Source organism: Lissotriton vulgaris, chromosome 8 (assembly GCF_964263255.1).
Source record: "Lissotriton vulgaris chromosome 8, aLisVul1.2, whole genome shotgun sequence".
Classification (NCBI taxonomy): Eukaryota; Metazoa; Chordata; class Amphibia; order Caudata; family Salamandridae; genus Lissotriton; species Lissotriton vulgaris.
In genome coordinates this window covers 393,643,397-393,665,487 of record NC_141696.1, presented here as the reverse complement: position 1 = coordinate 393,665,487, position 22,091 = coordinate 393,643,397, and positions in this window count along the sequence as shown.

Below are 22,091 nucleotides of genomic sequence, written 5' to 3'. Positions count from 1 at the left end.
TTCAAGACACCCCACAGAAAGACTAGGCCCATGCAAGACTCAATACCCCTGGTGAAAAGGCCACAAGTACAGCCCCAAAAAACGAAAATCACTGAAAAATCAGAACAATCCCATTCCATCCATGCCCTCCATGATGTTTAAATTCAAGACACCCCACAGAAAGACTAGGTCCATGCAAGACTCACTACCCGTGGGCATAAAGGTTGAAAAGTAGGCAAAAAGGTTGCAGGCCTAACAACACTGCCTGCATTCAAAATGGCAACTTGCCTCCCAGCACATGGCCAGGGCCTGTAGCAGCACTCAAAATGGCCCCCACCCACATGGCCTGTCCCCATGAACACCCCCAAAAATCAAAAAACACAGAAAAATCAGCACAATCCCATTCCATCCATGTCCTCCATGATGTTTAAGTTCAAGACACCCCGCAGAAAGACTAGGCCCATGCAAGACTCAACACCCCTGGTGAAAAGGCCACAAGTACAGCCCCAAAAAACGAAAATCACTGATAAATCAGCACAATCCCATTCCATCCATGCCCTCCATGATGTTAAAGTTCAAGACACCCCACAGAAAGACTAGGCCCATGCAAGACTCAATACCCCTGGTGAAAAGGCCACAAGTACAGCCCCAAAAAACGAAAATCACTGAAAAATCAGCACAATCCCATTCCATCCATGCCCTCCATGATGTTTAAATTCAAGACACCCCACAGAAAGACTAGGCCCATGCAAGACTCACTACCCCTGGGCATAAAGGTTGAAAAGTAGGCAAAATGGTTGCAGGCCTAACAACGTTGCCTGCATTCAAAATGGCCACTTGCCTCCCAGCACATGGCCAGGGCCTGTAGCAGCACTCAAAATGGCCCCCACCCACATGGCCTGTCCCCATGAACACCCCCAAAAATCGAAAAACACAGAAAAATCAGCACAATCCTAGTCCATCCATGCCCTCCATGATGTTTAAGTTCAAGACACCCCACAGAAAGACTAGGCCCATGCAAGACTCAATACCCCTGGTGAAAAGGCCACAAGTACAGCCCCAAAAAACGAAAATCACTGAAAAATCAGCACAATCCCATTCCATCCATGCCCTCCATGATGTTTAAGTTCAAGACACCCCACAGAAAGACTAGGCCCATGCAAGACTCAATACCCCTGGTGAAAAGGCCACAAGTACAGCCCCAAAAAACAAAAATCACTGAAAAATCAGCACAATCCCATTCCATCCATGCCCTCCATGATGTTTAAGTTCAAGACACCCCACAGAAAGACTAGGCCCATGCAAGACTGAATACCCCTGGTGAAAAGGCCACAAGTACAGCCCCAAAAAATGAAAATCACTGAAAAATCAGCACAATCCCATTCCATCCATGACCTCCATGATGTTTAAATTCAAGACACCCCACAGAAAGACTAGGCCCATGCAAGACTCACTACCCCTGGGCATAAAGGTTGAAAAGTAGGCAAAATGGTTGCAGGCCTAACAACACTGCCTGCATACAAAATGGCCACTTGCCTCCCAGCACATGGCCAGGGCCTTTAGCAGCACTCAAAATGGCCCCCACCCACATGGCCTGTCCCCATGAACACCCCCAAAAATCGAAAAACACAGAAAAATCAGCACAATCCCATTCCATCCATGCCCTCCATGATGTTTAAGTTCAAGACACCCCACAGAAAGACTAGGCCCATGCAAGACTCAATACCCCTGGTGAAAAGGCCACAAGTACAGCCCCAAAAAACGAAAATCACTGAAAAATCAGCACAATCCCATTCCATCCATGCCCTCAATGATGTTTAAATTCAAGACACCCCACAGAAAGACTAGGCCCATGCAAGACTCACTACCCCTGGTGAAAAGGCTACAAGTACAGCCCCAAAAAACGAAAATCACTGAAAAATCAGCACAATCCCATTCCATCCACGCCCTCCATGATGTTTAAATTCAAGACACCCCACAGAAAGACTAGGCCCATGCAAGACTCACTACCCCTGGGCATAAAGGTTGAAAAGTAGGCAAAATGGTTGCAGGCCTAACAACACTGCCTGCATTCAAAATGGCCACTTGCCTCCCAGCACATGGCCAGGGCCTGTAGCAGCACTCAAAATGGCCCCCACCCACATGGCCTGTCCCCATGAACACCCCCAAAAATCGAAAAACACAGAAAAATCAGCACAATCCCATTCTATCCATGCCCTCAATGATGTTTAAGTTCAAGACACCCCACAGAAAGACTAGGCCCATGCAAGACTCAATACCCCTGGTGAAAAGGCCACAAGTACAGCCCCAAAAAACGAAAATCACTGAAAAATCAGCACAATCCCATTCCATCCATGCCCTCCATGATGTTTAAGTTCAAGACACCCCACAGAAAGACTAGGCCCATGCAAGACTCAGTACCCCTGGTGAAAAGGCCACAAGTACAGCCCCAAAAAACGAAAATCACGGAAAAATCAGCACAATCCCATTCCATCCATGCCCTCCATGATGGTTAAGTTCAAGACACCCCACAGAAAGACTAGGCCCATGCAAGACTCAATACCCCTGGTGAAAAGGCCACAAGTACAGCCCCAAAAAACGAAAATCACTGAAAAATCAGCACAATCCCATTCCATCCATGCCCTCCATGATGTTTAAATTCAAGACACCCCACAGAAAGACTAGGCCCATGCAAGACTCACTACCCCTGGGCATAAAGGTTGAAAAGTAGGCAAAATGGTTGCAGGCCTAACAACACTGCCTGCATTCAAAATGGCCACTTGCCTCCCAGCACATGGCCAGGGCCTGTAGCAGCACTAAAAATGGCCCCCACCCACATGGCCTGTCCCCATGAACACCCCCAAAAATCGAAAAACACAGAAAAATCAGCACAATCCCATTCCATCCATGCCCTCCATGATGTTTAAGTTCAAGACACCCCACAGAAAGACTAGGTCCATGCAAGACTCAATACCCCTGGTGAAAAGGCCACAAGTACAGCCTCAAAAAACGAAAATCACTGAAAAACCAGCACAATCCCATTCCATCCATGCCCTCCATGATGTTTAAGTTCAAGACACCCCACAGAAGGACTAGGCCCATGCAAGACTCAATACCCCTGGTGAAAAGGCCACAAGTACAGCCCCAAAAAACAAAAATCACTGAAAAATCAGCACAATCACATTCCATCCATGCCCTCCATGATGTTTAAATTCAAGACACCCCACAGAAAGACAAGGCCCATGCAAGACTCACTACCCCTGGGCATAAAGGTTGAAAAGTAGGCAAAATGGTTGCAGGCCTAACAACACTGCCTGCATTCAAAATGGCCACTTGCCTCCCAGCACATGGCCAGGGCCTGTAGCAGCACTCAAAATGGCCCCCACCCACATGGCCTGTCCCCATGAACACCCCCAAAAATCGAAAAACACAAAAAAATCAGCACAATCCCATTCCATCCATGCCCTCTATGTTGTTTAAGTTCAAGACACCCCACAGAAAGACTAGACCCATGCAAGACTCAATACCCCTGGTGAAAAGGACACAAGTACAGCCCCAAAAACGAAAATCACTGAAAAACCAGCACAATCCCATTCCATCCATGCCCTCCATGATGTTTAAGTTCAAGAGACCCCACAGAAAGACTAGGCCCATGCAAGACTCAATACCCCTGGTGAAAAGGCCACAAGTACAGCCCCAAAAAACGAAAATCACTGAAAAATCAGCACAATCCCATTCCATCCATGCCCTCCATGATGTTTAAATTCAAGACACCCCACAGAAAGACTAGGCCCATGCAAGACTCACTACCCCTGGGCATAAAGGTTGAAAAGTAGGGAAAATGGTTGCAGGCCTAACAACACTGCCTGCATTCAAAATGGCCACTTGCCTCCCAGCACATGGCCAGGGCCTGTAGCAGCACTCAAAATGGCCCCCACCCACATGGCCTGTCCCCATGAACACCCCCAAGAATCGAAAAACACAGAAAAATCAGCACAATCCCATTCCATCCATGCCCTCCATGATGTTTAAGTTCAAGACACCCCACAGAAAGACTAGGCCCATGCAAGACTCAATACCCCTGGTGAAAAGGCCACAAGTACAGCCCCAAAAAACAAAAATCACTGAAAAATCAGGACAATCCCATTCCATCCATGCCCTCCATGATGTTTAAGTTCAAGACACCCCACAGAAAGACTAGGTCCATGCAAGACTCAATACCCCTGGTGAAAAGGCCACAAGTTCAAGTTCAAGTCCAAAAACAACTTTATTTCGATTCATAACGAATCATAAAAAGCACGTAGACATGAAGTACATAATTAAGGGGTACAGTTACATCGAGTTGCAGTCGCTGTTAAAATAGAGCAATTAAAATATTTACAAAATTTTAAAAAATGCAGAAATGTTTCAATAATTCCATCGGGTGTTGTCAGAACTGTTAAGTTATCTATTTCCAGAACGTTTTTTAAGGCGAAAAGCAGCTACCAAGAAGTTAGCGACACTAAACATAGTTAGTGGTGAATCTAACTTTTTTAAGTAAAATAGGGCAGGCTTGATTTGAACGAACCCCTTGTTCTTAAGCAATGGAACAATATACTTTTTCCTGGGCAGATCATATATACCACAGAAGAACATAAAATGAGCAGTGTCCTGCAGAGAAAAACCGTCACATTTGCAGGCCGCTAAGTCCTCTGGCTTGGCCCATACCTTCGAATCATTTAACAGAAAGTGAATCTGGTTAAGTCTTAGTTTGGTTAATAACCAGCGATGTAATGGAATAGACACTACTGTTAAATAAGGTTCAATGGCCGATGTAGTTTTGGAAATATAGTGCTCCCTCACAGTGGGTTTCGCAAGCTCACAGCTCTCCCGCTCCATTTCTCTCACTTTGGAAAAAGTCACTTTGAACCATTCCAGGTCATTCTTAACGATGCAGTCTGGTTTATGGAAGAGATCTGGGCGGCCCAGGGAAGTTAGTGTTTTTTTAATATATGCTAGCCACAGGATATTTTTCATATTGTCCAGAAGTAGGCAGTCTCTCATAATTGTGTGGTTCAGAGTTAAATTGGAGTTCAGCCATGTTTTTAACCACATCAAGATAGGGGATTGTTTGATGATGTCACTGATGTACCCCTGGCCTAGTTCCATATGGACAGAAAAAGTGGCTGTAGATTGAGGTAATCCTAGAAGCATACGTAAAAATCTGTTTTCTTCCATCTGTATTGATTCTATATTGTTGGAATAACCCCAGATAGAAGCCCCGTACCTTACTACTGAGATTGATTTCGCTCTGTAGAGTGCCAGCATTGCTTCCGTGGGCTTACCACCCAGACGTTTTGAGAAGCCGACAATGGCGGCGGCTGTTCTTTTCATGGCGTTGGTTTTAACGGATATTTGAGGTGCCCACGTGCCCTTATCGTCGTATACTACCCCCAGGTAGGTAAAAGTTCTCACATTGGAAATAGGAGTATCAGCACAGTAGAAGGTCTTCAAGTCCTTATTTTTTCTGCCGCCTACAGCCATAACATGGGACTTGTCTGTGTTGATTTTTAAATCAAGGGAGGTCATAAAGGCATCGAAGGATGTCAATAGTCTTTGTAGCCCAAGAGGAGTACGTGCCACGAGCACCGCGTCGTCCGCGTAAAGGAGGACCGGGGTGGTCAGTCCGCCGAAACGCGGGACGTCGAGTGTTGCCAGCTCCAGTGTGGATTCAAGGTGGTTAATATAGAGTGTAAATAACATTGGGGCGAGGATACACCCCTGTCGCACCCCTCTGGTAGACTTGAATCCAGCTGTACAGGCTCCTTCCTGCGTCATCCTGATGGATGCTTCTAGGTCCCGATGAGCCTCAGCCAGAAAATGAACCAAGGTAGGGTCCATCCCCAGTTCCAAGAGGATGTCCCACAGCCTGGACCTATTCACTAGGTCGAAGGCTGTGGACAGGTCCATGAACCCTAGGTAGATTGATCCGCTGGATGCCACTGTATATTTGCCTAGGATCAGATGTAAGTTGAGGCACTGGTCCTCCGTCCCTCTTCCCTTACGAAACCCGTATTGGGCATTTTATAAGATGTGCTTGCTGGCAGCCCACTCGTCGATCCTTGCCAGTATCACTTTCCCCAAGATTTTGAAAGACGAGTCAATAAGTGAGATGGGGCGGTAGCACCTCGGGTCTCCCCTCTGGCCTTTCTTGAAGATTGGAATGATGGTGGCATGTGACCAGGAGACAGGCAAGCTATGTTTCATGGCGGCATTGAAGACGTTGGTCAAGATGTTTGCCCAGAAAGAGACATTGGCCATGAACATGTCGGCTGGGACGCCATCTGGGCCTGGCGCTTTCTTCCCTACTGTGTTGGTTATGGCTTTTTCAACTTCTTCCATATGAAAGGAGAGTGCTGGCTTGAGGAAGTTAGATTTGAGGATAGTAGGTGTTTCGCATATTTGGTCACTCCCATAGATGATTTTAAAATGAGCTAACCAGTCCTCCTCACTGATGTTGGCCTCTAGGATATCATTAGCTTCTCCAGAAAACAGGGGATTGTTTATAATGGCCCAGAAGCTGGTACTGTCTCTTAAAGTGGCCTTTTCCATTAGTGAGGCCCAGGCATCCTTTTTAAGAGCTTCTTTACGTTCATGAATGATATTATAGTATTCTTTTCTTAGTCTGGCAACTTCCCCTCTGTCCCTAGGTGATTTTTTTTGTTCATTCAGGAGGCAAGTGTGTGCTTTCAAGCAGGCTTTGTTAAACCAGCCCTTGGTCGGTCGAGTCTTTTTCCTGGATTTAACTGTAAGTTCATCAGAAATTAAAGCACACAAGGTATCAAAGGCGGTGATTACATCCACCCCCTGTTTAGAGTTGTCTTGGCAGATGTCTAATTCACTGCGGGCTTTGCTGCTTAGAGTGTTGAAAAACTCAGTTGGAACTACTTTGGACCACTTCAGCCTTCTTCCTTGGTCCGTGGGCCGCACAGCCAGCTCGGGCATTTTGGTTGTTCCCTCCTTGAGTAGGCCCGCAGAGCTGGCAAGCTCAAGGATTACTGGGTTATGGTCACTGAACGCAGCCACAACTGCGTTGTAAAAGACAACTCAACTTAATAATCCAGGGGAAACAAAGATGTAGTCAATGATGGATTCGGAGTTTCTAGCACTGTATGTCATGACCCTTTCACTGTAGGCATTGAACCCCGGTTCGTAAAGGTCCAGGTTTGCAAGGAGGTTTTCTAGTGCCAGTCCTTTAGGGTTGTGTTCAAAGTGTTGGTAATCGCCTGAGGTATGGCAGTCAGTGTCTTCAATGTGGCAGGAAAGCCTACAAAGATGCGTGTTAAAATCCCCCATAATTATAATGTGCACCAAAGTGGTTTTGACGTTCTTTAAAATTAATCAAAAAAGACTGTAGAGAACAGAGATGCTCAGTGGAGTGTCCGTCTGCTACAGAGTTATAAAAATTAATAAGGATGTATTTGTGACCATTGGATAAGCTGATCTCTAAACACAAGAAGTTGGGGGAGTTAGTGGTTATTTGTTTAACAGTTCCCGCCAGTTGGACAGTAATCAGGATCATAAGGCCCCCTTTGTACCTTCCACTAGAGGATCTAGTAGCTGGGACAAAGTAAGATGTGAACCCAGGAACCCAGAAATTGCTGTTGCAGTCCCATGTTTCTTGCAGGGCTATGATGTTATGTTGGTTCAGAAGGTTCAGCCAAACACTGTCCTCCCTTTTTGAGCGAAGGACCAGCTATAGTCTGGTTCTGGTCGAGTGTTAACGGGATGAGAGGGCAAGCTGGGTGTCCTATCGAATCCCCTGCCTTGGTCGTAACCCAAGTTCGAGAAAGGGTGAGGTTTAGGTTTGGGATAGAAAAAGCCAAGGGTACGGCACGGGGCCCAGCAATTAAACCCTCTAGGGGTGAAGCATCCCAGAGTAATCTGCGGGCCTCTCCCGGATTATTGAAGTTGATTATCAAACAATCTCCCTCAGTTGTTTTGTTAGTTCGCCCGATCCAGCCCACCCGCCGAACAGAGATAATGGCATTGGAAACTTCATTGTCTCCTGAGCAGGTCGAATTTGCCCAAGACTTAGCCCTGGCTAACAATTGGGGCGGATGTTCATGTTCACCTGACTTAAGTGGGGGAACATTTACCAAAATAGCTACAAAAGGGGCAGCCTCGGGAGGTAAGTTAATAAAAGGTTGATGAACAGGTTTGGGTGGGCTAGGTAGGTTCTGTTGACCTATAGTAACAGGAGCAGCAGGCTTATTTGTTACTCCTGTTAAACTGGGGATGACTATCGTGGTAGTTGCTGGTCCAGAGGGCAAGTTGGATGCAGCACTCCTGGCAGCTGGGGAATCTTCCCTTGATCTTTTACTACCAAAGTTTGGTTGAGGACATTTAGTGCCTAGATCCGCCGGCGTAATACCTTTAAAAACAAAAGTAGCTGGTTCGGCAGTTTTATGGCATACATTCAGGCGTTCACATTTCCTTAAGATGCCATTGACGCACTGATGTAAGACGTCTATGATATCTGAGGCTATTTTTGTGAGTGTGGGCTCTATCTTGTCAGTGATTACTTTTTCCACCATGTCTCTGATAGCCTTTTCAAGTGAGCCCACTGTGCCCTTTCCTCCCTTGAGATTCTGCGTATTCCTTTTTTTATACTGTCTTTTTGTCTGCTTTGTGCTTGATGTTCTGCATGCTCGGGCTGAGCTAGAGAGTTTGGGAGTAGCCCCATTAGAGTCAGCAGTAGTAGGGTGGGGAGGTAACGCAGACTCCTTAGGCGGGGCAGTAACGATTTTTGGCTCAAGGGGAACAGATACCAGATTGTGGATGGCTTGTACTCTCCTTGCTATTCAGCTATGGTTCTAGCCCCAGTTTACGTTCAGTTCTTGCAATTTCAGTGGTCAACTTCCCCACCTCCGAGGTCAAAAAAGAGAGAATGCTATTAGATTTCCTGGGGGCTTTATCCTTGGGTGTACCACCTACAGTAGGGGAGGGTAGCTTTCTCTTACCCATTTTGAGCCTGAGTCCTGGATCCTGGGTCCTGGGCGTAAGGGGGGTGGCCCGTCCTGTCCCTCGTCGGCCCTAGACGGCCACAGACGGCCCGCCCTCTGCCCGGGCTCCGCCCGGCGCCGTCCGCGACGCGGAGGAAGCTGTTCCCTTTTGTGCGCCTCCTGGCGCTTTCCACAGGAAGAGGAAGCGGTGATGATGCAGAGCAAGCTGGGAGCTGTAGTCCAGTCACAGCGTTAGGAACCCAGCGGCGCTGCGTGGTTGAGCCTGGCAGGTTGGTGCAGCGTGCAGCATGCAGTGTAGCGCTATGACCCCTCCTGGAGCCGGTGTGCGCTAGCAATGTCCCCCGCTCCTCTGTGGGAGCTGTTCCCTTTTGTGCGCCTCCTGGCGCTTTCCACAGGAAGAGGAAGCGGTGATGATGCAGAGCAAGCTGGGAGCTATAGTCCAGTAACAGCGTCAGGAACCCAGCGGCGCTGCGTGGTTGAGCCTGGCAGGTTGGTGCAGCGTGCAGCATGCAGTATAGCGCTATGACCCCTCCTGGAGCCGGTGTGCGCTAGCGATGTCCCCCGCTCCTCTGTGGGAGCTGTTCCCTTTTGTGCGCCTCCTGGCGCTTTCCACAGGAAGAGGAAGCGGTGATGATGCAGAGCAAGCTGGGAGCTGTAGTCCGGTCACAGCGTCAGGAACCCAGCGGCGCTGCGTGGTTGAGCCTGGCAGGTTGGTGCAGCGTGCAGCATGCAGTGTAGCGCTATGACCCCTCCTCGAGCCGGTGTGCGCTAGCGATGTGGTGAAAAGGCCACAAGTACAGCCCCAAAAAACGAAAATCACTGAAAAATCGGCACAATCCCATTCCATCCATGCCCTCCATGATATTTAAATTCAAGACACCCCACAGAAAGACTCAGTCCACCCACCACTGAGTACCCCTGGGCAAAAGGCCCCAAAACAGCCCAAAAATCGAAAATTCCAAAATTGTAGTTGCAGCAACTGTAATGCCCCAAACAAACTTACTTGTGAAATTTCTAATCCAAAAGTGATCCAAAGAAAGTCAAAAAGGCCTCAAATCCAAATATCCAGCAGCATCCACAAAAAGTAATCCTTCCAGCTCCAGATCCAAATGAAAAGTGACCAGGAGATGGACAAAGCACTGGGAGGAGCCTGCTGGACAGGAACAGGAAGTTGAAGACTGTGGGGCACTTCCTTCCTCCCACCCCCCCCCTCCCCAAAATGGACTCCTCGCAAAAAAAGTGCAGGCAAATGTCAACCTGAGGAGTTATTCAGATAAAAATCATCATTTCCAGAAGGTTTATGCTGCTTGCTGGTGGATTTCTTGTGCAGAATTGCAAATTTTATATTTTCGCGAGTGCGAGATTGTTGCTGCTCGCCGCATCTCCAAGCTCGCAATTGCGAAATCGCGCGATACGTGATCACGCCGTACTCGCGTTGACAAACTCTTGCTGTGCAAGTTGGCAAGCCACGATTACGTAATCGCGCTTGCCAAATTCTCGCGGGATCCCGCCGCAAGATCCAAAATGGCGCAGCACTCGCAAAATATCGAGAAAAACAACTCGGCAAACGCTGAATGACGGTAAGTGAACGCAGGGGGCGGCAAAAATTGTATCACCCAGAAAAAAAATCCGCTGCGTGCGAATTTAGCGGATTTTGCGGGAAATCCGCGCATCTCGCGGATGGCGAATTTCCCGAAAATCCGCAAAATCCGCGAGCGGAGCGGATTTTACGCCCATACTTAATGTGAATAGGTTGTGTGCTGATGTGTAATGTTGGTATAGGTGTATACATATTTTTGATAGTGTTCTATTGTTCATTGACATTTACAACAAGGGGTGGTGAGGGACAGAGTCTCTGAATTAAACAGAATACTCTCACCCAGTCAAGAGATCAGGGCTAGATCCAACACCGTTTTTTAGCTCACTGCACCATCCCAGTTTCAGAACCTGGCTGTATGCAAATTAGTCTGTTACTGTCCCAGTGCATGATGGGAACAGGGCAAACCAAACTACAAAAGCCAATTCTTACACTGGGAAGGAAACAAGCTACCGGGGACCGGTTTCTGGCATTTCAGCCGTCTTCGGCCCGGCTTGCTTGAATCCTGATGGTGCAATGAGCAAGGGACTCACATCTGAGTATACCCTTCCACGCTTAGGGTGGACAAAAATATTTACAACAAGGGGTGGTGAGGGACAGAGTCTCTGAATTAAACAGAATACTCTCACCCAGTCAAGAGATCAGGGCTAGATCCAACACCGTTTTTTAGCTCACTGCACCATCCCAGTTTCAGAACCTGGCTGTATGCAAATTAGTCTGTTACTGTCCCAGTGCATGATGGGAACAGGGCAAACCAAACTACAAAAGCCAATTCTAACACTGGGAAGGAAACAAGCTACCGGGGACTGGTTTCTGGCATTTCAGCCGTCTTCGGCCCGGCTTGCTTGAATCCTGATGGTGCAATGAGCAAGGGACTCACATCTGAGTATACCCTTCCACGCTTAGGGTGGACAAAAATATTTACAACAAGGGGTGGTGAGGGACAGAGTCTCTGATTTAAACAGAATACTCTCACCCAGTCAAGAGATCAGGGCTAGATCCAACACCATTTTTTAGCTCACTGCACCAACCCAGTTTCAGAACCTGGCTGTATGCAAATTAGTCTGTTACTGTCTCAGTGCATGATGGGAACAGGGCAAACCAAACTACAAAAGCCAATTCTTACACTGGGAAGGAAACAAGCTACCGGGGACCGGTTTCTGGCATTTCAGCCGTCTTCGGCCCGGCTTGCTTGAATCCTGATGGTGCAATGAGCAAGGGACTCACATCTGAGTATACCCTTCCACGCTTAGGGTGGACAAAAATATTTACAACAAGGGGTGGTGAGGGACAGAGTCTCTGAATTAAACAGAATACTCTCACCCAGTCAAGAGATCAGGGCTAGATCCAACACCGTTTTTTAGCTCACTGCACCATCCCAGTTTCAGAACCTGGCTGTATGCAAATTAGTCTGTTACTGTCCCAGTGCATGATGGGAACAGGGCAAACCAAACTACAAAAGCCAATTCTTACACTGGGAAGGAAACAAGCTACCGGGGACCGGTTTCTGGCATTTCAGCCGTCTTCGGCCCGGCTTGCTTGAATCCTGATGGTGCAATGAGCAAGGGACTCACATCTGAGTATACCCTTCCACGCTTAGGGTGGACAAAAATATTTACAACAAGGGGTGGTGAGGGACAGAGTCTCTGAATTAAACAGAATACTCTCACCCAGTCAAGAGATCAGGGCTAGATCCAACACCGTTTTTTAGCTCACTGCACCATCCCAGTTTCAGAACCTGGCTGTATGCAAATTAGTCTGTTACTGTCCCAGTGCATGATGGGAACAGGGCAAACCAAACTACAAAAGCCAATTCTTACACTGGGAAGGAAACAAGCTACCGGGGACCGGTTTCTGGCATTTCAGCCGTCTTCGGCCCGGCTTGCTTGAATCCTGATGGTGCAATGAGCAAGGGACTCACATCTGAGTATACCCTTCCACGCTTAGGGTGGACAAAAATATTTACAACAAGGGGTGGTGAGGGACAGAGTCTCTGAATTAAACAGAATACTCTCACCCAGTCAAGAGATCAGGGCTAGATCCAACACCGTTTTTTAGCTCACTGCACCATCCCAGTTTCAGAACCTGGCTGTATGCAAATTAGTCTGTTACTGTCCCAGTGCATGATGGGAACAGGGCAAACCAAACTACAAAAGCCAATTCTTACACTGGGAAGGAAACAAGCTACCGGGGACCGGTTTCTGGCATTTCAGCCGTCTTCGGCCTGGCTTGCTTAAATCCTGATGGTGCAATGAGCAAGGGACTCACATCTGAGTATACCCTTCCACGCTTAGGGAGGACAAAAATATTTACAACAAGGGGTGGTGAGGGACAGAGTCTCTGAATTAAACAGAATACTCTCACCCAGTCAAGAGATCAGGGCTAGATCCAACACCGTTTTTTAGCTCAAGCAAGCCGGGCCGAAGAAGGCTGAAATGCCAGAAACCGGTCCCCGGTAGCTTGTCTCCTTTCTGGTGAAGAATTGGCTTGGTAGTTTAGTCTGCCCTGTTCCCATGATGCACTGGGCCAGGGACATACTGATTTGCATATAGCCAGGTTCTGAGCTGGGATGGGGCAGTGAGATAAATAACGGTGATGGATCAAGCCCTGATCTTTGGACTGGGTAAGAGTGGTCTGTTTAACTCAGACACTCTGTTCATCACCACCCCCTTTTCTAAATCGTTTTTGGCCACTATAGGTGTGGCAGGGTATACTCAGACATGAGTCCCTTTCTCACTGCTCCATCAGGATTCAAGCAAGCCGGGCCGAAGAAGGCTGAAATGCCAGAAACCGGTCCCCGGTAGCTTATCTCCTTTCTGGTGAAGAATTGGCTTGGTAGTTTAGTCTGCCCTGTTCCCATGATGCACTGGGCCAGGGACAGACTGATTTGCATATAGCCAGGTTCTGAGCTGGGATGGGGCAGTGAGATAAATAACGGTGATGGATCAAGCCCTGATCTTTGGACTGGGTAAGAGTGGTCTGTTTAACTCAGACACTCTGTTCATCACCACCCCCTTTTCTAAATCGTTTTTGGCCACTATAGGTGTGGCAGGGTATACTCAGACATGAGTCCCTTTCTCACTGCTCCATCAGGATTCAAGCAAGCCGGGCCGAAGAAGGCTGAAATGCCAGAAACCGGTCCCCGGTAGCTTGTCTCCTTTCTGGTGAAGAATTGGCTTGGTAGTTTAGTCTGCCCTGTTCCCATGATGCACTGGGCCAGGGACAGACTGATTTGCATATAGCCAGGTTCTGAGCTGGGATGGGGCAGTGAGATAAATAACGGTGATGGATCAAGCCCTGATCTTTGGACTGGGTAAGAGTGGTCTGTTTAACTCAGACACTCTGTTCATCACCACCCCCTTTTCTAAATCGTTTTTGGCCACTATAGGTGTGGCAGGGTATACTCAGACATGAGTCCCTTTCTCACTGCTCCATCAGGATTCAAGCAAGCCGGGCTGAAGAAGGCTGAAATGCCAGAAACCGGTCCCCGGTAGCTTGTCTCCTTTCTGGTGAAGAATTGGCTTGGTAGTTTAGTCTGCCCTGTTCCCATGATGCACTGGGCCAGGGACAGACTGATTTGCATATAGCCAGGTTCTGAGCTGGGATGGGGCAGTGAGATAAATAACGGTGATGGATCAAGCCCTGATCTTTGGACTGGGTAAGAGTGGTCTGTTTAACTCAGACACTCTGTTCATCACCACCCCCTTTTCTAAATCGTTTTTGGCCACTATAGGTGTGGCAGGGTATACTCAGACATGAGTTCCTTTCTCACTGCTCCATCAGGATTCAAGCAAGCCGGGCCGAAGAAGGCTGAAATGCCAGAAACCGGTCCCCGGTAGCTTGTCTCCTTTCTGGTGAAGAATTGGCTTGGTAGTTTAGTCTGCCCTGTTCCCATGATGCACTGGGCCAGGGACAGACTGATTTGCATATAGCCAGGTTCTGAGCTGGGATGGGGCAGTGAGATAAATAACGGTGATGGATCAAGCCCTGATCTTTGGACTGGGTAAGAGTGGTCTGTTTAACTCAGACACTCTGTTCATCACCACCCCCTTTTCTAAATCGTTTTTGGCCACTATAGGTGTGGCAGGGTATACTCAGACATGAGTCCCTTTCTCACTGCTCCATCAGGATTCAAGCAAGCCGGGCCGAAGAAGGCTGAAATGCCAGAAACCGGTCCCCAGTAGCTTGTCTCCTTTCTGGTGAAGAATTGGCTTGGTAGTTTAGTCTGCCCTGTTCCCATGATGCACTGGGCCAGGGACAGACTGATTTGCATATAGCCAGGTTCTGAGCTGGGATGGGGCAGTGAGATAAATAACGTTGATGGATCAAGCCCTGATCTTTGGACTGGGTAAGAGTGGTCTGTTTAACTCAGACACTCTGTTCATCACCACCCCCTTTTCTAAATCGTTTTTGGCCACTATAGGTGTGGCAGGGTATACTCAGACATGAGTCCCTTTCTCACTGCTCCATCAGGATTCAAGCAAGCCGGGCCGAAGAAGGCTGAAATGCCAGAAACCGGTACCCGGTAGCTTGTCTCCTTTCTGGTGAAGAATTGGCTTGGTAAGTTAGTCTGCCCTGTTCCCATGATGCACTGGGCCAGGGACAGACTGATTTGCATATAGCCAGGTTCTGAGCTGGGATGGGGCAGTGAGATAAATAACGGTGATGGATCAAGCCCTGATCTTTGGACTGGGTAAGAGTGGTCTGTTTAACTCAGACACTCTGTTCATCACCACCCCCTTTTCTAAATCGTTTTTGGCCACTATAGGTGTGGCAGGGTATACTCAGACATGAGTCCCTTTCTCACTGCTCCATCAGGATTCAAGCAAGCCGGGCCGAAGAAGGCTGAAATGCCAGAAACCGGTCCCCGGTAGCTTGTCTCCTTTCTGGTGAAGAATTGGCTTGGTAGTTTAGTCTGCCCTGTTCCCATGATGCACTGGGCCAGGGACAGACTGATTTGCATATAGCCAGGTTCTGAGCTGGGATGGGGCAGTGAGATAAATAACGGTGATGGATCAAGCCCTGATCTTTGGACTGGGTAAGAGTGGTCTGTTTAACTCAGACACTCTGTTCATCACCACCCCCTTTTCTAAATCGTTTTTGGCCACTATAGGTGTGGCAGGGTATACTCAGACATGAGTCCCTTTCTCACTGCTCCATCAGGATTCAAGCAAGCCGGGCCGAAGAACGCTGAAATGCCAGAAACCGGTCCCCGGTAGCTTGTCTCCTTTCTGGTGAAGAATTGGCTTGGTAGTTTAGTCTGCCCTGTTCCCATGATGCACTGGGCCAGGGACAGACTGATTTGCATATAGCCAGGTTCTGAGCTGGGATGGGGCAGTGAGATAAATAACGGTGATGGATCAAGCCCTGATCTTTGGACTGGGTAAGAGTGGTCTGTTTAACTCAGACACTCTGTTCATCACCACCCCCTTTTCTAAATCGTTTTTGGCCACTATAGGTGTGGCAGGGTATACTCAGACATGAGTCCCTTTCTCACTGCTCCATCAGGATTCAAGCAAGCCGGGCCGAAGAAGGCTGAAATGCCAGAAACCGGTCCCCGGTAGCTTGTCTCCTTTCTGGTGAAGAATTGGCTTGGTAGTTTAGTCTGCCCTGTTCCCATGATGCACTGGGCCAGGGACAGACTGATTTGCATATAGCCAGGTTCTGAGCTGGGATGGGGCAGTGAGATAAAAAACGGTGATGGATCAAGCCCTGATCTTTGGACTGGGTAAGAGTGGTCTGTTTAACTCAGACACTCTGTTCATCACCACCCCCTTTTCTAAATCGTTTTTGGCCACTATAGGTGTGACAGGGTATACTCAGACATGAGTCCCTTTCTCACTGCTCCATCAGGATTCAAGCAAGCCGGGCCGAAGAAGGCTGAAATGCCAGAAATCGGTCCCCAGTAGCTTGTCTCCTTTCTGGTGAAGAATTGGCTTGGTAGTTTAGTCTGCCCTGTTCCCATGATGCACTGGGCCAGGGATAGACTGATTTGCATATAGCCAGGTTCTGAGCTGGGATGGGGCAGTGAGATAAATAACGTTGATGGATCAAGCCCTGATCTTTGGACTGGGTAAGAGTGGTCTGTTTAACTCAGACACTCTGTTCATCACCACCCCCTTTTCTAAATCGTTTTTGGCCACTATAGGTGTGGCAGGGTATACTCAGACATGAGTCCCTTTCTCACTGCTCCATCAGGATTCAAGCAAGCCGAGCCGAAGAAGGCTGAAATGCCAGAAACCGGTCACTGGTAGCTTGTCTCCTTTCTGGTGAAGAATTGGCTTGGTAGTTTAGTCTGCCCTGTTCCCATGATGCACTGGGCCAGGGACAGACTGATTTGCATATAGCCAGGTTCTGAGCTGGGATGGGGCAGTCAGATAAATAACGGTGATGGATCAAGCCCTGATCTTTGGACTGGGTAAGAGTGGTCTGTTTAACTCAGACACTCTGTTCATCACCACCCCCTTTTCTAAATCGTTTTTGGCCACTATAGGTGTGGCAGGGTATACTCAGACATGAGTCCCTTTCTCACTGCTCCATCAGGATTCAAGCAAGCCGGGCCGAAGAAGGCTGAAATGCCAGAAACCGGTCCCCGGTAGCTTGTCTCCTTTCTGGTGAAGAATTGGCTTGGTAGTTTAGTCTGCCCTGTTCCCATGATGCACTGGGCCAGGGACAGACTGATTTGCATATAGCCAGGTTCTGAGCTGGGATGGGGCAGTGAGATAAATAACGGTGATGGATCAAGCCCTGATCTTTGGACTGGGTAAGAGTGGTCTGTTTAACTCAGACACTCTGTTCATCACCACCCCCTTTTCTAAATCGTTTTTGGCCACTATAGGTGTGGCAGGGTATACTCAGACATGAGTCCCTTTCTCACTGCTCCATCAGGATTCAAGCAAGCCGGGCCGAAGAAGGCTGAAATGCCAGAAACCGGTCCCCGGTAGGTTGTCTCCTTTCAGGTGAAGAATTGGCTTGGTAGTTTAGTCTGCCCTGTTCCCATGATGCACTGGGCCAGGGACAGACTGATTTGCATATAGCCAGGTTCTGAGCTGGGATGGGGCAGTGAGATAAATAACGGTGATGGATCAAGCCCTGATCTTTGGACTGGGTAAGAGTGGTCTGTTTAACTCAGACACTCTGTTCATCACCACCCCCTTTTCTAAATCTATTGTTCATTGACAGCATGTATGAGTGAATCTACAGGTAAGTGATTAGATGTGTGTGTACATCTAGGAATCAATGAGTGGGTGTTTGAATACTTGTATTGCTGTGTCAATGGATTCAAATATGATACTCTGTATTTTACAAAGAGTGATGAAAGATTTTACTAGTATATGAAAAGGTGTATGTGATTGTCACGTGGATGATGTCATCAGTGATGTCATCATTGATGTCATTTGAGATGTTATCAGTGATGTCACTGACCATGTCATGAATGATGTAACATGTGACATCATCAGCAGTGGATTGCGGGTGCGCGAAATATAGTTAGTACAACTAACTATATAGGAGCAATTTCAATGGTTTTTTAAATGCTAATTCCTAACTATATAAGGCCTGAAACCTATGGTTTTTTCAGTGAATTTGCAAGGTTTTTTAAATGCTAATTCCTAACTATATCAGGTGTGAAACCTATGGTTTTTTTCAATAATTTTCCAAGGTTTTCTAAATGCTAATTCCTAACTATATCAGGCGTGAAACCTATGTTTTTTAAAATAATTTTCCAAGGTTTTCTAAATGCTAATTCTATTAGCGGATAACGTTTAAATATGTTAATATCCTTGTGGGACCACCTGAGCAGCCCTAGGGGGTGAGGGTGTTTCTACCCGGGCCCCTTTTTGTTTTTACACCTCTCTGCAACGCAGCCCCCTGGCGCGTTTGCAGAGGGGAAACTAATTCCCCTTGCATACTGGGGGGTCCCTGGGGGCCAACAAGCCCACCTGGAACCTCCAGTATGCGCCAGTGGGCTGCATTGCAGGGAGATGTAATGAGGCCACACCCTTTTTTACACCTCTCTGCAACGCAGCCCCCGGGCGTGTTTCCAGAGGGGGAACTAATTCCCCTTGCATACTGGGGGTCCCTGGGGGCCAACTAGCCACCCTGGAACCTGCAGAATGCGCCAAGGGGCTGCGTTGCTTTGCCCCGGGGCGGTGGTCCCCGGGGAAATGTGGGGGATTATGGACCCCCCACACTTCTTTATCACTATGCCCCCGCGATTTGATCCCCCCGGGGGGTAATTTTTTTAAAAACAGACCAGGTTTTTTAAATAATTTGGCCTTTTTTTGTCCTTGTGGGACCACCTGGGCAGGCCTAGGGTGTCAGGGTGTATTTAGCCTGCCCCCTTTTTGTGTTCTTCACGTTTGTTTTTTTTTGCTTTCTTTTGCCTTTGTCTATCGAGCACTGGTTAGAAGTGTTGACAGCCAATGAGCATGCAGCTTTCTCGGGAAGGCATGCTGATTGGCTGCCACTGTCTGTCAACACTCCAAATGAGGAAGTGTTGGCAGCCATCTTGTGCCTCGGTAGAACCCAAGGCACAAGAAAGCGGTGAAACAAAGTTGCAAAACACGCAAAGGAAGCAGGGTAGAAGCACCCTGATTCCCTAGGCCTGCTCAGGAGGTCCCACAAGGGATTTTTAAATCGCGGAGTACGCGCACCGTAGGCGTACCATACAGAGTAAAGTAAGCTTACAGTAAGCTTACCGTACTCGTACGGTGCGCGTACCCCGCGATTTTTCAAATTCTTTTGGGGGGGGGTCTGGGGGGTCCTTGTGGGACCCCCTGAGCAGGCCTAGGGGGTTAGGTGTTTCTACCCTTCTCCCTTTGCGTGTTTTGCACCTTTGTTTTTCTGCTTTCCTGTGCCTCAGTCTACGGTGGCACAAGATAGCTGCCAACACTTTCTGGTTTGGAGTGTTGACAGACAGTTGACAGCCAATTAGCATTCAGCTCGTGCTCGGAAAGGTACATAGTACAGTAAGCTTACAGTAAGCTTATAGTAAGCTGCTATAGATATATATGTTTTTTTCTTTTGATTTTCTCAGGTACTACTGGAGGGATTTACACCATTTAAACAAAAGGCCCTACTGCGTACCAGTCCCTACCATTTTGCCAAGTTTGGTGCAATTCCGTTCAGCGGTTCGCGCTGTAGCCGCGACTAATCGTCCTATGGAAATTAACATGGGGAAAACAAGTTTTGGGACCCCCCTTTTTTCTCGGCCCCCGGTGAAGAATCCCCTGACACTTCCAGGGAAGGAGCGGAGGGTAACGGGCCATCTTCTTTGATAAATTCACAAAGATTCATCCACCGGCGCAAAAGTTATTCCCAATAGAATGTTGCGGATTTCCTATGGAAACTAGGTCCTAACTATATATACCTACTGGCGACAGCCAGTAGGTAATATATATATATATTTGAAAAATATAAAAAGTAATCAAATTAAAAATACTAAACATTAACATACAAATATTATTTTGACAATAGCGTGATTCAAATTAAACATTAACAAAACACACAACACACTTTACTATAAATTATATTAATTTCGAAAAATGAATGCAGTTTACATATAAAATATTTTTATAAACTATTTAAAGTCTAAAGAAAAAATGAAATAATATTAAAAAATAAGAGCAGACAAAAATAAAGAAAAGGAACACAAGAAAAAGTGTTGCACTTCAAACTCTATTTTAGGCAAAAGTAGGAAAAGTGTTGTTCTTGGAAGGAATAGATTTACTATTCCCACTTCAAAGTGAGGAAAGCACAGAAAGTGTTGGACGTTTGAGGAGTTATATTTACTATTCACACGTCAGCTTAAGCAGCAGTGGAGAAAGTGTTGGACTTCGAAAGGTTTACATTTACGTTTTCCACTCCAATCTGAACAACAGTAGGGAAAGTGTTGGATGATTTTGGAGGGGGTTCAAATTACTATTCCTACTATTATAAGGTTTGTTAACATAAATACCTATTAATAAATGCCTGTTATTAAAAATCCAACATTCACAAATAGGAAATTGTCAACCCTCTCCTAAAGAAACCATTGGCGGACCCCACCAACCTCAAGAACTACAGACCGATCTCCCTACTTCCCTCAATGGTCAACAGCCAACTCGCCTCCTTCATTGACAAAAACAACAACCTCGGGCCCTCCCAATCAGGTTTCAGAATAAACCACAGCACAGAGAGTTCCCTCATCACCCCAACTGACAAAATTTGCTCCCTCATCAACAAAGGTGAGACTGTGGCCCTCATCCTCCTGGTAATATCTGCGGCCTTCAAAACAGTCCTGCACCGCACCCTAGCCCACAGACGACACAATGCAGGAATCCGAAAAAAAGCCCTCGACTGGATCTGCTCATTCCTCTCCAATAGAACACAGACTTCCCCTTTTCATCTTGGAGCCCACGCTAATGACCTTCGGAGTCCCCCAAGGATCATCCATCAACCCTACACTGTTCAAAGTCTACCTGGCCCCTCTTGCTCCCATTGTCAGATCACAACTGAACATACACAAAACAGAAGTCCTCCTTATAGGCCCACATCCCGATTCCTGGAGCAGCACCTGGTGGCCCCCAGCTCTCGGGAAACCACCCCCACCCAAAGACCACGCACAAAACCTCAGATTCATACTGGAGTCCGAACTCCAAATTCACCACAAGATCATGTCGTCACCTCCTCCTGCTTCCACACCCTCTGCCTCCTACGTAAACCTCTCAACTGGATCCCCCTTGAACACAGGAAAACCGTCACCCACGCCCTAAGCAGCAGTAGACTGGACTATGGCAACACACTCTACGCTGGGATCAACAAGAACCTCACCCGCAGACTCCAGATCATCCCTAACGCCGCCTCCTGACTAGTCCTAAACCTACTGCCCCACTGCCACATCACCCAAAACCTTAAGCACTACACTGGCTCTCCATCAAGAAAATAATTATTTCAAGCTTCTCACCCATGCCCACAAAGCCCTCCACCACACTCGCCCCACCTACATGAACCATCCCCTCTCATTCTACACACCCCAAAGATCCCTCCCCTCAGTCCAGCTCGCCCTCGCAACAGTACCACGCATCAAAAGGACCAGAACAGGAGGACACTTCTTCTCCAACCTCGCAGCTAAAGCTTGGAACTCCCTCCCTCTCTAACTCCGCCAGATACCAACTGTGTCCAAGTTCCTGAAGAAGCTTAAGAGCTGTCTGTTCGATGAATCACCATGAGCACCCTACCCGCTTACACCTGATAGGACAGGGATCCTCTCGGCACCCTCTGACACCATCACTGAGCCCAGACGAGCAGCACCCCCCCAGCGACTTGAGACCCTTTCAGGTAAGTAGCTGCGCTTTACCAACCCTGATTGATTGAATCAACTAAATCATTTATATAATTACCTTTTACACATTGAATAAAAAAAAATAATTGTTCAAAACCAACCCTATTCCCCAACAAACCATACAAAAAGTGAAAAACTATGAATTAGTAATTTAAATAATATAACTACTATTAAATCAAATGATTTA